Raw genomic sequence first — 16302 nt, 5'->3', positions numbered from 1 at the left:
CAATCACTAGTAAGGAGATTGAATCAGTAATCAAAAACCTCCACTAAAATAAAAGTCCAGTACCAAATAACTTCCCAGGTGAATTCCACAAGCATTCAAAGATTTAATACCTATCCTCCTCAAACTCTTCCAAAAAATTGAAGAGGATGGGACCCTTCCTAAGTCATTTTATGAGTCCAACATTACCTTGATACCAAAACCAAACAAGGACAACACAAAAAAGAAAAATTACATTTTGTATCACTGATGAACATAGATACAAAAGTCCTCAACAAAATATTAGCAAACTGAATACAACCATTCATTAAAAGGGACATACACCACCATCAGATGGGATTTCTTCCAGAGGTGCAGGGGTGATTCTATATCTGCAAATCAGTCAATGCAGTACACCACATTAACAAAACGAAGAATAAAAAAATCACATGATCCTCTCAGTAGATACAGAGAAAGCACTTGACAAGATCCAAAATCCATTTATGATAAAATCTCTCAATAAAATGGGTATAGAAGTAAAGTACAACATAATAAAGGCTGTTTGTGACAAACATAACCAATCTTATACTTTTTATACTTAGTGAAAAACTGAAAGTTATTCCTCTAAGAACAGGAACAATACAAGGATGCAAACCCTCACCACTGTTATTCAACATAGTATTGGAAGTCCTAGCGAGAGAAATTAGGCAAGAAAAAGAAATTAAAGTGATCCAAATTGGAAAGGAAGAAGTAAAACTGTCACTGTTTGTGTATGACATGATTCCAAATATAGAAAACCTTAAAAAATCCACAAAAAAGCTATTAGAAATAATTAATAAATCAATATAGTAAAGTTACAAGGTACAAAATCAACCTACAAAAATCACTTCCATTTCTCTACACAAAGAAGGAACTAGCAGAAAGAAAAATCAAGAATGCAATCCCATTTACAATTGCAACAAAAAGAATAACATATCTAGGAAAAATTTAACCAAAGAGGTAAAAGACCTATACACTGAAAACTATGAGATATTATTGAAAGAAATTGAAAAAGACATAAAGAAATGGAAAGACATGCCTATGCTCATGGATTGGAAGAATAAACATAGTTAACGTGTCCATATTACCTAATGCAATCCCGATTAGAACCCCAATGACGATTTTCATGGAAATAAAATAAAGAATCCTACAATTTATATGGAAAAATAAAAGACACTAAATAGCCAAAGCAAACCTGAGAAAAAAGCACGAAGCCGAAGGCATCATTCTCCCTAACTTCAAAATATACTACAAAGCTATAGTAATCAAAACAGCATGGTACTGGAGGAAAAAACAAACACACAGATCAATGGAATGGCAGTGAGAGCCCAGAAATAAAACCACACAACTATGGACAGCTAATCTTCAACAAAAGAGCCAAGAACATACAACGGAGAAAGGAAAGTCTCTTCAATAAACAGTATTGGGAGAACTGGACAGCCACGTGCGAAAGGATGAAAATAGATCATTATCTTATACCAGACACAAAAATTAACTCAGAATGGGCTAAAGACTTGAATATTAGACCTGAAACCACAAAACTCCTAGAAGAAAACATAGGCAGTACGCTCTTTGACTTCAGTCTTAGCAGTATCTTTTTGAATACTATGTCTCCTCAGGCAAGGGAAACAAAAGAAAAAATAAACAAATGGGACTTCATCAAACTAAAAAGTTTCTGCATGGCAAAGGAAACAATCAACAAAACTAAAGGACAACTCACAAACCCACCAGAAAATATTTGCAAATCATATATCTGATAAGGAGTTAATTTCCAAAATATATAAAGAATTCATATAACTCAACGTGAAAAAGACAAACAACCCAATCAAAAAATGGGCAGAGGATATGAACAGACATTTTTACAAAGAAGTTATATAGAGGGCCAACAGGCACATGTAAAGATGTTCAACATCACTAATTGTTAGGGAAACGCAAATCAAAACTACAGTAAGATATCACCTTATGCCCATCAGAATTGCTTTTATTAAAAAGAAATACCAAGTGTTGGAGAGGATCAGGAGAAAAGGGAACCCTCATACACTGTTGGTGGGAATGCAAACTTGTACAGCCACTATGAAAAACAGTATGGAGATTTCTCAAAAAATTAAAAATAGATATACAATATGATCCAGCAATTCCACTACTGGGTATTTATCTAAAGAGCATGGAAACACTAACTCAAAAAGATATACACATGTTCATTGCAGCATTATTCACAATAGCCGAGACTTGAAAGCAACACAAGTGCCCATCAATGGAAGAATGGATAAAGAAGATGTAGTACATATGTACAGTGGAATACTACTCAGCCATAAAAAAGATAAAATCGTGCCATTTGTGACAACATGGGTGGTCTTTAAGGGTATTATGCTAAGTGAAATAAATCAGACAAATAAAGACCAATACTGTATGATTTCACATATATGAGGAAGATAAACAAACACACACATATATATAAGGAGAATAGATTGGTACTTACCAGAAGGGAAGGGGATGGGGGAGGGCCAAAGACGTAAAGGAGTAAATGTGTATGGTGATGGATGGTAACTGGAATTTTGGTGGTGAACACAATACAGTCTATACAGAAGCTGAAATATAATGATGTACACCTGAGATTTATATGTTGTTATAAACCAATGTGACCTCAATAAAATAATTTTTATTTTTGAGGAAGATTAGCCCTGAGCTAACTGCTGTCAATCTTCCTCCTTTTTTTGCTGAGGAAGACTGGCCCCGAGCTAATATCCATCCATCTTCCTCTACTTTATACATGGAACGCCTACCACAGCATGGCAGGCCAAGCAGTGCCATGTCCGCACCCGGGATCTAAACTGGCAAACCCCAGGCCACCGAAGCGGAATGTGCGCACTTAACCGCTGCACCACTGGGCTGTCCCCTCAATAAAATAATTTTTAAAAAATAAAAGAAAATAAAATATCAGGGACTGTGTTATACATCCCACAAGAATGTATAACACAAAACCTAACAAAAGGAAAAGTGCAATAATAAAAAAAAAAAATGCTACACTTATGTAACAAAAAAAGCAGAAAAGAATGAATCAAGCATTGTATAACAAATGAGGAATACAGAAAATAAATAGCAAAATTTAAACAAAATAAATTAACCCTTTAAAAAAGCTTACCCAAATTAGCAAGAAGAAATTTAATACCAAAATAGTCCTATACTTGTTTTAAAAAGTTTATTTTTTAAAATGTTTATTAAATGTTTATTAAATAAATGAATAAAAGGGCACACTTCAGCTTTTTAAAATGTTTTTTTCAAATTCATTGAAATGTAATTGACACATAACAAGGTGTAAGTTTAAGGTGTACAGTGTGTTGATTTGATACATGTATATTGAGAAATTATTACCACTGCACCATTTGCTAACATCTCCATCACTTTACATAATTACCATTTCTTTTTTTGTGGTGAAAAGATCTAGTCTCTCTGCAACTTTCAAGTATACAGTACAATATGGTGAACTATAATCACCATGCTGTAAATTAGATCCTCAGAACTTAGTCATCTTATAACTGGAAGTTTTACCCTTTGACCAACATCTCGTTTCTCCCACCCCTTCAGTGCCTGGTAACCACGAATCCATTAATGTTTCTATGAAATCAGCATGTTTTGATTCCGTGTTTAAAAGTTGTCATGCTGCATTTGTCCTTCTCTGTCTGATTTCTTTCTCTTAGTATATACAATGGAATATTATTCAGCCATGAGAAAGAGGGGAATCCTTCCATTTGAGACCACGTGGACGGACATTGAAGGCATCACATTTAAAAAATTTGAAACTCCAGGCCCAGAAGGATTCACTGCTGAATTCTCCCAAACATTAAAGTGAGAAATAGTACAATTTTTACACACATGTTATGGAAAATAGAGAAACTCTTTTATGATACCAACATCAGCTCTATATCAAAACCAGGTAAGGGCATTACAGGAAAGGAATATTAGTATAGTATACTACAGTATAGTGTAGTATAGATGGAAAAATCCTTAATAAAAGGTTAGCAAATTGAATCTATCAATATTTTAAAAGATATTATATCATGAACAACTGGAATTTATTCCAGATATGCTATGTCACTTAACATTCAACATCAATTGGTACAACCAACATTCACAGAATGAGAGAGGTCATATTATTATCTCAATACAGGCAAAAAAATCACTTGAAAAACCCAACATACATTCATGATGGAAATTTTCAGTCACCTAGAAATAGAAGGGAACTTTCTTTAAAATGACAAAGGTATCCACAATAAAAATGCGGGAAACATCATAGATCATTGGTGAAATAGTGAACACTTTTGAGGTTGGGAACACAGCAATAACGTTAAGTATCACTACCTCTATCCAACTTGATGCTATCTATTGGGCCTATCTATTATGCCTATCAAGTGACATAAGTCATGAAGGAGAAATAAAAGCTATAAAGATTACAAAGGAAAAAAACCCGGATATTATGTTAAATGACACGAATGTGTACAAAAGAATCCAACAAAATTTAAAACTATAAAAATTGATGTGAGTTTGACAAGGTTTTTACAGATATCAATCAACTCTCTAAAAAGAAATTTGAAATAAAACATTTTAAATACCATTTAAAATAGCATGAAAATTTCAAATATTTAGGAATAAATCTAACGAAATATGTGTAAGGTTGCCCTCTATACTAAAAATATAAGAAACGTTGCTGAGAGAAATTAATGAAGAACTAAGCAATTTGAGTGATATATCGTGATCGTTGATTGGAAAAAATATTTTAAGATGTCTATTCTCCATAAATTGATAACTGATCTATAATGTAATCCACATTAAAATCTCAGGGCTTTTGCTTGGTGGTGGTGGTGTGTGTAATAAGATTGAGGATCTGAGTTAAAAATGTATTTGGAAACGCAAAGTGCCTAGAATACTCACCACAACATTAAAGAAGAACACAGTTGGAGAAAATTAAAACTATACACACTTCGTTATAGAATAAGCCAGAATTTATTTTTATGAAAAACTTTTATAAAATTTTAAAAATTTTATATCTAATTATAAAATTTAAATTATAATTTAAATTATAAATTTTATCAAATTTTTCTAAAGAATAATGCAATTATGTAGTAATAATGACTAGTCATTGTTTATGATATTAATTCTCTATTTTCTGATTATGAAAACTTCATTTTTAAAAAGAACATTTCTCTAATATATTTAACATCTGGAGATATAGACAATTTTTATATTAAAACGCCTTATATGTTTTTTGATTTAGCATATAAGGAGTTAAATAACAAGAAATATTTATATTCATTCTGAACACAGATCTTTAAAGTTGAGATAATATAAATCTACGTATACAAACTGATATTGTTTATAAGAATAATTTGCTATTAAACAAATTAAAAATTGACTATGGTTAAAATAGACATGTTTGTATAGACATCTTAGGTGTTCTATTATTTTTCAGCTTTCAGTGTGGGCCTCTGAAAAAGTTTTATTTTTGAATTGTGTGGTTATTCTCTGAATTATTATAAAAAGCTTCATTGTCTGCAGACAACACAGGAGAAATCACGTTAAGAAATAATTCACCTCAACATCTCAATCATTTTAAAGTTTATTTAGCTTATCATTGGTGTATATGGGTTCTACTTACATAGATATAATTACAAAGTTGTCTTAGTCATTAAGGACTAAAGATAAAAAGTATTTTTAAAATTTTGTTCAAAAATCACCTGTAATTTGTATTTTATAGGATTTCTGCATTTTCTCTCTCTCTCTCTCTTATCTTCACTTCTTCCTAAGGGTAAGTGTCTGATTTAATTCCCATGCAGTTCACTCCCCAGAAAGTGACAACTTTTTTTTTTTGTTGGACTGAAGCTAAATGGAACATTACTGTCAAACGTATCTGACTTAGTCTGTTAGCATCTTCCTTTGTGTAAAACCCATAAACTGTCAAAGTGTCATGGATTGGACATTTTTACCACTTCTAAAAAAATCAGGCAGCACAATCATGAAGTATTACATATGTCATTTGAAGCATACAAAGAAGTTGAGATAAAACCTATCAAAGAAAGAAGAAAGAAATATAAAGAAAATAAAGAGACTGGTAAAGGGGCAAAATAGAATGCGAGGAGAAAAAAAAGATTAGAAAAGAAAACTACAAGTGAAAAGATTTGGTGGGTATGTTCTTTTCAATAAATTTATTCCTTGCAATAAAAGTCTGAGCGGTAAAATAATAGTTAATTTTATAATCTGTTATTAGTAACATTGTATATAGTTTAAGAAGACAACTGAAATTATATTTTACTGTATAATGAGGAAAATATAGAAGCTGTGATCCTAAATAAATTCAAGAAAAAAATTATTTAATTAAATATTAACAGGGACCCTGAAGTGATCATGGCTTTTAGATTGAGTGATAAATATATGCATATGTCAGATTTAAAATGGTTTCTACTTAACAATCAGTCTTATTATAATATGATTATAGCTGACAACAAATGCCTTACAAGAATGTATGCCATTTATAATAAAATTTTATCTGATACTGAGGGACAAGTGAATTCTTATTTAGTAGATTATAAAGAAAAGTGGATGCATGAGCAGAGATGAAGGAATGAAAAAGATGTTACTTGCTATAGTCATTCAGGGGTAAAAACACCACAAACACCACACTCTCAGTCAGGGCCAGGGGGCTTTGGGGAGTGTGGAGAGTGGGGTGACTTTGAATATCAACTGGACAAAAGAAAGTAACTCATGAAAGGCTCATACTAAGAACTATATGTAATATGTAATTCTTGTTTTCAGTGTGATTTGATTTGCATTTCTGTGGAACCGGAAAGACTTGCAACCTGCTCAATGAAGTGTAAATATCTTTCTCCCTCATGTCTGTAGTAATGGAATGAAAAATTATCAGTGATCCATGTCTCATAAACTTCCAATTGTCCCAATAAACGTGGCATCCAGAGAGCACAGATGCCTGAAACACGTAACTAATAATTCTACTAAAGTTTTCAAGTGAAGAGACTTTAATGAATGGAGAAATGCATTAGATTTAGTTTCTTAAAGGACAACTCAGTACAAATTCATTAATATCAGAAATGTCTGTGTTTTAAATTTACCAAATAGCTTCCCTATCTTTATACTAAAATTTTCTTCACTTCATGAGGTATTGATTAACTGTATATAGGTAATTAGCTGCATAACTTATAAAAGGAATAAACAATTGTTGTTACACCTGTACACTTGCTGGAAGGTGAGCTGGTAAGGTTAGTCCTAATTCCAAGCCTCACTCAAGGAATTCTCTTGGTCTGATTGAATCATCCTGGAAGTGATAACTGAAGATTGGTTTTCAAGAAATTGTGGATTTGACCACTATGAACATGAACAGAACATATCCATGCAAGTTTAGCTTAATCTTTGGGAAACCCATAAGTCATTCTTTTCCTAAATTGTTTCCAAGTAGACTCCCAATAAATTTTCCTTCAATAACCTCCCTTTTTCTGTTTAAGGAACAGACTTGTTTTCAAACGGCGGGGAGTTGACATAAAACTTCACACTATTGTACATAATTGCGGGTCCTTTTCCATCCTTTTTGATGGTGATTAGGTAGTATTTTTTAATTTGAAACTAATATTCCTCAGACCTAGGAAAATTTATGTATTCATTGTCTTTTCTCTATTCTCTTTTGATATTTCCTGTTATCTTAATCTTAATCTTAGACTTCTTGAATTGGTCATATAATTTTTAAACTTCGTTTCCTACATTCTCTCTGTTTTTGATTTGTGCTACTTCTTAGAGGACTTCTTCAATTTATCTTGGAAATTTTGTATTGAATTTTTCCTACCTGTTAGTACATTTCTTCATTTTCAATAATTCTATTTTCTTTCATGTATTTTCTTTAAAAGCACTGTGATCTTCTTTTATGAATGCAATATATGCTATGATTTCTCTAAGGATATTGTATCAGCTATGGATTATTCAAAGAAGCAGAACCTGTTGGGATTATCTATCTATCTATCATCTATCTATCTATCTATCTATCTATCTATCTATCTATCTGTCATCTGTATAAAGGAATGGAGTCTAGTTACAGAGAAACATATAAATCAGAACAACTGTCAAGAACTGGAAAAGCTTCCCATTAAACACAGCAAAATACAGCAGGATAACAAAACTCTCTCTGCCTGTTGTTTAAAGATATTAAAACATTTTAAAGCTATAACAAAATTAATCACCAGCAATCACACAAGGAAACTGAGGAAAGGGGCCAAGGGGCAGAGGAAAACTACAATCCTCATATCAAAGCAAATATAAACATACCACCCTCTGTCTTAAGAGTCAGTCATTAGTCATCAGAGAAATGCTAATTCAAAATACAACGAGATGTTTTGGCATGCCTTTTAGAATGGCCAGCCTTAAAAAAGAATGACCATATCAAGTACAGGCAAGAACGTGGAGGAACTAGAACTCTTATACATTGCTGGTGGGACTGTAAAGTGGGACAACTACTTTGGAAAACAATTTGACAGTTTCCCAAAGTTTAAATACATACTTAATATATGACCTAGCCATCCCACTCCTAGGTTTATAACCAAGATAAAAGCAAGTATACGTCAATTCAAAAACTTGTGCATGGATGTTCATAACAGTTTTAGTTATAATAGCCCCAAACAGGAAACAATCGATAGTCCATCAAAAAGTGAATGAATAAACACACTGTGGTATGTCCATACAATAGAATACTACTCTGTAATAAAAAAGAGCGAAATTCTGATGCATATAGTCATATGGATAACCCTTAAAACAATTACACTGAGTGACAGAAATCAGACAAAATAGAATACATATATTACTTCACTTATGTAAATTTCTAGAAAATACAAACTAATCTATAGTGACAGAAGACAGATCAGAAATGAATGTGTTGGGGGTGCTAAAGGGACTGGAGAAGGGTACATGAAACTTTTGAGGTTATATATCTACTCATTTTCCAGATTGTGTTGATGGTTTCACAGGGCTCTGTATAGAGCAAAGCTTATCAAACTGTATGCTTCAAATAAGTGCAGGTTTTTATATGCCCATTGTATCTCAATAAAGTGGTTAAAATTAAATATTATATGTATATTGAATATTAATATAAAAATTAATTCTTATTCTTCTAATCTTTGACCTATTCCCAATGTACTGCTTACAGGAAGCAACACTGTTAATTCTTCTACTTTTTGTCTGATGGCTACCTCTATATCATAAACATAATACTAATATTTTTCCATTCATTTATTAGGTTTAGATATGTATCAATTTTATGCCATGTTATATGGAGATTTAACATTAACTTCTCATTCCCACTAAGAAGCTGTGTAATTCAGGTGGGTACTTTCACATTTCTACCCTCAGTTTTCTCATTTGCAAAGATAAGAGGTATGGTTAGATAGTTTTATTATAATTAAATTCCACACTAACTCCAAACCATTCAGTTTTTTTCCTAAATCACCACACATCGCCAGGCAATTAATTCGCACTTTAAAAGCTGAGCTTGACAAATATTGTCTGAAACTTGAGTACTTTGCAATAATAATTACTTGAAAGCAATTATCAATAATCTCAAAGGAAAAATGATATGACTTAGTCATACAGCCAATCTATGAGAAGAAATAAGGATTCATTGTGGAGCTGGGCTATAAGATCCTTGAGACTGAGGGCATGGTGAATTCAATATATACTTGTTGCCTGACTGATTAAAATATAAAATATAACTAAAGCTAAGAAAGCAAGGGTAAACTAGATTAAAATGTACTAGGGGGCCAGCTGGGTGGCACAGAGGTTAAGTTCGCGCGTTCCCGATTCGGTGGCCGGGGGTTCACTGGTTCAGATCCTGGGTGCAGACATGGCACCGCTTGCTTGGCAAGCCATGCTGTGGTAGACATCCCACATAGAAGGTACAGGAAGATGGGCATGGATGTTAGCTAAGGGCCAGTCTTCCTTAGCAAAAAGAGGAGGATTGGTGGCAGATGTTAGCTCAGGGCTAATCTTCCTCAAAAAAACAAAACAAAACAAAAAACATGTACTAGGCACTTTAACACAGTTACCAAAAGATGTGTACTCATTTTTGTTTTATTATAAAAATATACAAAGATAAAGAAAACATAATTCCATCTCATACTGAGTTAAGGAAGACACTGTTGTATGATCCAAATACAAATTAAAAGTTTCCTCACAAAAGTTCCAGTTCATAGTGTTTCAGTTAAAATTGTCTCCATTTCTCAATCTCAGAGGAACTCATTAAATTTACTCTCCAGTTAAAACAAACTGATCCCAAAGCAGAGATGAAAGCGTTAGTTTCTAGATCTACAGTTGCAATATTTTCTTTCTCAAATAAAGTAGATGAAATAATTAACAATAATCCATTAGAAAGAGCCAAATGGAAAAAAGGAAATTTGTGACAAAATAAGCTGAAAAGTGTGATTTAGATATGAAGGCAACGACTTACAAATAATGACCTACAGGATGAGTCTCTACCAGCTACACAGGTAATCACTGAGAAGTCTGGAGAAGGGATGGAGTCTCTTGACAAAAGTGGTTTAAGCATCCTGAAAAGAGGGATTCTTTTATCTTCTAGAAAGTTTGCTGAACGATATACCTACCCACTTGCTGAAACTTGAGCTGTGCAGAGATTGGGGAAGTCTGAGGTCATGGTTCTCAGTTCTATCACGCAATAATTCATGGCCAGCGTAGGTTGAATTTGTTGCACACACCACTTTGAGAGTGAACCTTTGCCAGGTTTGTGGCAACTCATAGGGTCTGTAGCTTCTTAGGTCATTTTGAATGAAAATTAGTTTTGAGGATGTCAAAAGAGTAGGCTTTGGAGATGTCAACCAGTTCCATAATTCTCACATATGTTTTTTCCAAAACAATTCTTGTCATTAAGAAAAAATGTAATATGAGAAAAATACCCTTTTTATTATGTCAGTTAAGACTGTAAATTGTGATAATTACCATATAAGACAGAATCGGAAAATAATAATTAAAACACTATGATATTTTCAAATGTGAGGAGGAAATGATCCTTAAAAGAGAAACTCATTATAGAAGGTCACTTGGAGTGTAGTTAGGAGACACATAAAGAATGATGATGAGGAGTTGGTCATAACACCACTGCTTAATGAGAGAATGAGTGCATAAAAAGGACACAGCAAAACTCAGAGGACAAAAGTCTTAACTTTTCTTCATAACAAATCTTATCCTTTTATCAACCTAATTTTGATTTTCCAATTTTAACTGATGGTTGAAAGAAAAAATCATTAAAAACAAAGAAATATAAAGGCATTAATTTTGTCACAGCATTTTATACATGGCAATATTTTTACACAAATATGATAATTTAAACATTTGTGACAGGTAACCACAGGCCATTACAGGATAGCTATAGCCTCTGTCTTCTAGAAGTTTGTAAACAAGTACACATGCAAAGTTATGCCCCTATCAGGTGATGAACAAAATAGAGAAAAGAAAAGGAAATGCAAATAGAAGTTGAACTGGCACTTTAATTAATGCTGATATATTACTGGTAAAAATCCCTGGATTTTTATAACTTGACCAATTAATGTTTGAATGACCAATAATTTTTATGTGAGTTCTGTATCTAATTCAGCTAATCCTTGAGTTACAATTTGCTGTCAGAAACACAAGTCTCAAACGCTGTTCTGACTAAAAGTTTTCATAAATCAATTCATTCATTCAACAAATATTTATTATATACCTGTTTTGTGCTAGGGGCTGTAGTAGGACATGGAAAAGAGACATGAAAACATACATGGTTCCAGCCCTCCTGGGAACTGCATAACTAGGGAAATGGATTAAGATAAGGTGTCTAGGTATCAAAAAAAAAATTCAAATTAAATAATTCTCCCCTCTTCTGAAAAATTTTGAATTACTTTATTAAAATTTTAACTAGGTGATTTGCAACTTCTACTTTTGGAATAAGACCAATTAGCTTACTATTTCTTTATTCACTTTTAGCCAGGAAATAGTCACTTTTTTCTTTAAAAAAATGCCGTTCTCTCAATCTTCATTATTACATGTACATCAGGACACAGCAAAATAATTCAGGATCTGGTCGTTCTCCTCTTTTCTTAACTCAGTTGTGAGGTCATTTCTGTACTTTGAGAACAAAATCCACTTGCTCTTTTAAGATTGGACCAGGGAGTTCTACCTGCCTGCAGTATTTGGGAATGCTGACTTTTTCAGTTTTTATAGTTCATTCCTTAAGGTTCCAGAAGCTTCTATAAACTTCTCAATCTCAGCACTCATTCTCACTACAAAGAAGTTCCACATGCAGAATGTGCCTTCATTCCTTGTCCTGGCACATACTCAGAGATCCTTTTAGGTTTATTTAAGAGCTGTTACCACCCTACCTCTTCCAGGAAAACGACTTAATCTAAGCACAAGCCATAGAATAACTAGGTATTTAAGATTTTGTAAGTACTTTTCCCTCTATTACTGTAGTAGTTATTTCTTAGGTTAATAAGACATCCTTGCAACAGCTACGTAACAATTTTGTCATAAATTATAATGTGTATATGTATCTATAGATACGGGTAGTGATATATAAAACACTATCTATTTTGTAGAGCTCCTCAGACAACCAGTCAGGTACTTGCTTAGTAAAAGTGATTTTAATTAAGGTTCAAATTAGAAGTTTTGAAGCCCATGTACTGTGGGCATGCATGCAGTGGGAAGCCTGTTAGCTGTGGTCAGTAGCCTCGATTCCATGGGCTAGGGGCCAAGAGAGCTGAAGTAGAGTTCTGGATTCCGTCAGGTTTTCATCCAAAGAGCCAGATGGCAATTATCCCTCTGCCATTTTGCACTTGGAAAATGTAAGCTTTTCTTAATCAAAATAACAGAGAAAAAAATGAGGATCTCCAACCATCATCACATCATCATGTTCTAAGAATATTCATTCTGAAGTAAAAGGATAGAACAAGAAAGCTAGATAAGCTTTATCTGAAGACACTAGTAGGGCTAAAGAAAGGCTGCTCCACATCTGGTGCACTGACCCCTAAGGCGACGAGCCTGATGGTGCCAAGGCTCTGTCGTGCAGGGAGTGTCTGCTGGATAAACTCAGGGAAGAAAAGAAACAGCAGGGCGTGATCTCTCACCCAGCTGTCCTGCCATTCCTCAACTCAGATGCCTGGCCTCCAACTTGCAGCTGGATCTGGTGAGGTCTGAGTGCTTAGAAATGCTAATAAGGACTGTCAAGGCCAATCCACAAAGCCCTCATGTCCTCAGGCACATGACAAATCTCTGTCATCCTTTCTCTACTCTGCGGTTTCTCTCCGATGACTCTGAAACACTACCCTCTCTTCCATTCTTAATTCTTCTTCTTATTGGATTTCCAAGACCATAATTAACAGAATTCCCTACATCCTTATTCTCTTCACTGTACCCTCAAAGAAAACTCATTTGTCCCCTGCATATACAGCTTTACTTACAGCTCTCTGAGGCAGATGCTGATCTTCCTTTCAAACTCTGGAAGCCTCTGGTCAGGAAGCAGATCTTTGCACACCTTGTGCAATTTGCTATTACCCATGCACTTTGGCTATAGAACCTATTCTTATCCTTGTTTTTGTCATCTTTTGATCTCATTTTTAATTCTCCATAATTCAATAGATATTTCAGCACACAATATATAGTTGCACAGTCTACTACAGTCCCATTATCCTTTGTGATTTCATTTTCTACATGGATAGCTTATCAAATGCACTGTTCTCTCCAAATGACCTTCTTGTTCTATCTCAGTCATCAGCTCATGGTCACATGTTGGCATTGCCATTATCCAAAACTGATCGACCACTGAAATCACTAGAAAAAATATCTCCTATCCTTCTAGTTTGTGTATTTACTTATTTCTCCTATACCTGTCCTTGCATGCAATTAGGACCCTCAGTCCACTGACACTTCTTTTTTCTTCCTATCCATCATCTCTTTCCATCATGGCATTACTCTCTATCCAGCTTAGTATAATTGTCCATCAATTAGACTAATTTTTTTTTTACCTATTAATAATATTTGAATAACAATATTGTTTCAGTATGAGGGAAGGTAACATGTTTTTTTTTTCCTTTTTATTAAGATTATGATAGTTTACAACCTTGTGAAATTTCGGTTGTACATTATTGTTAGTCATTTCACCATTTCACCCTTTGTGCCCTTCCCCCACCCCACCTTTCCCCTGGTAACCACCAATCAGTTCTCTTTGTCTATATGTTAACTTCCACCTATGAGTGGAGTCATACAGAGTTCGTCTTTCTCTATCTGGCTTATTTCACTTAACATAATACACTCGAGGTCCATCTAGACTAATATTTTGCCAAACTGTTTTTCACAAGCAAACTTGGATGTGTTCATTTATCTGTTTTCTCCTTACCTATTCCTTGACAGCTGATCAATGCTGGGAAAATCACATCCTATATCCTCCACCCAATGTCTCAGTTTGCAAAGCTGGGGGTCATTCTAGATTCTTCTTTTTCCTTTACATTCCACATCTAATTCGCAAATCACTGGAATTGGCTCTAATTGCCATTCCACATTCATTCTACATCTTCAATGGACTGTATTATTCTTCACAAATAGTTAATGATCCTGCCTGGAGTTGGATTAAATTTCTTTATCCCACTAATGCCAGCCTTGTTGATGTGACTTGCTTGAGCCACCCACACAAAAAAACTGAGCAGAATGATATATGTTTCTTTTGTATATAGTCTTTAAGAGTCAGGGCAAGATTTACTGTGTTCTCTTTTTTTCCATGTCAATAGCAGTCAAGATAGAGGCTATTCCGTCACCTTGGGTCCCAAAGTATAGAAGACATGGAGCAGAGCTGCTGTAGACCCAAGATGGATATTTAGAGTAAACCAAAATGAAGCTTTGTTGCCGAAAGTCACAAATGAAGCTTTTTATTGAAAACCACAAGATTTTTGATGATATTTGCTCTGCTTCAAAACTTTTCCTGTCTGATGCAACAATCTGGTCCAGCTACTGGCATCTTTATTTAACCTTCTAAATCGTCTCACTGAACCTACTCTTGCTCCCGTACAATCTATCCTTCAGGTCCTTCACCTGATAGTTTGTGATCATATAAAGACATAAATCAGTTCACATCAACAGAAAAAGGTCTTACAACCTTCCAATGTCTCTCAATTATACTTAAAATAAAACCCAAATCATTATGATAGTACCCCAGGCACTAGCAAGTAGACTCCAGCCTACTTCTCAGAGCTCATCTCATTCCACTCTGCCTCACTGCACCCTAACCACTTCAGACTAAGTCTGCTCCATTGAACACACCAAGCTAGTTTTCATTCCAGGATCTTTGTACTTACTGTTCCATCAACATAGGAGACTCTTTCCTGAGATATTATCATGGTGGCATACTCCATATGTCAATTTAAAAGTCATCTCCTTGAAGCTGTGTTCCTCTAACTCAAACAGTTCTCTTCTCTACCTTGGTCTCTCTATTCAATTATCTTACAATATTAGGACCTGAAATTATCATTCCTCCTCTACAATGTGAGTTCTGGAAGGGCAGGACTTCTGTATGTCTTGACTACTACTGATTCCCAAGGTCTGGAAACATGCTTGACTCATAGAAATACCAAGTAAATATTTGTTGTCTGCTTACTGACAGACACAGGGATAGATTCACACCACAATTGATTAATTTTCTTCATTTTTTGTCTGAGCTCTCAGCTCTGCCCAACAATATTACTTTGTTTTTCTAGTTGCCTTGCTCTGTTATTTTTTTAACGCGTCTAGTTGAAGAGTTTCTCTTTCTTCTCAACCTTTTGATACCCCTTATTTCACTCCTTCAAATTAGGGAGTGATGGATTTGCTCCCTAATTCTCAGGGATACTGGTAAAACCAGAAAAGAGTTTACTCAGTTTCTAACACCAAAACTGAAAAGCACCTATTTTTTTTATTAAGACTTCTTTTTAGAGCAGTTTAAAGTTCAAGCAAAATTGAGGGGAAGGTATAGAGATTTCCCATATATCCTCTGCCCCCATATATGCATTGCCTTCCCTGTTATCAACATGTCCCACCAGAGAGTTACATTTATTATAATGGATGAACCTACATTGACTTGTCATTATCACCCAAAGTTTATAGTTTACATTACAGTTCACTTTTGGTGTTGTAAATTCTATGGATTTGAATAAAGGTATAATGACACGTATTGATTATTATGGTATTGTAAAGAGTATTTTCACTGCCCTAAACATCTTCTGTGCT

General features: G+C 34.2%; 1 protein-coding gene across 1 annotated transcript in view; it reads right to left on the bottom strand.

The window, feature by feature from the left end:
* Positions 1 to 16302, bottom strand: part of GALNTL6 (polypeptide N-acetylgalactosaminyltransferase like 6) — a 1100859-nt gene that overhangs the window by 669340 nt on the left and 415217 nt on the right. The window lies entirely within an intron of this gene.

Source organism: Equus quagga, chromosome 3, assembly GCF_021613505.1.
Source record: "Equus quagga isolate Etosha38 chromosome 3, UCLA_HA_Equagga_1.0, whole genome shotgun sequence".
NCBI classification, from domain to species: Eukaryota; Metazoa; Chordata; class Mammalia; order Perissodactyla; family Equidae; genus Equus; species Equus quagga.
The sequence above is the reverse complement of the archived record's forward strand: the minus strand, read 5'-3'. Positions and strand labels throughout refer to the sequence as shown.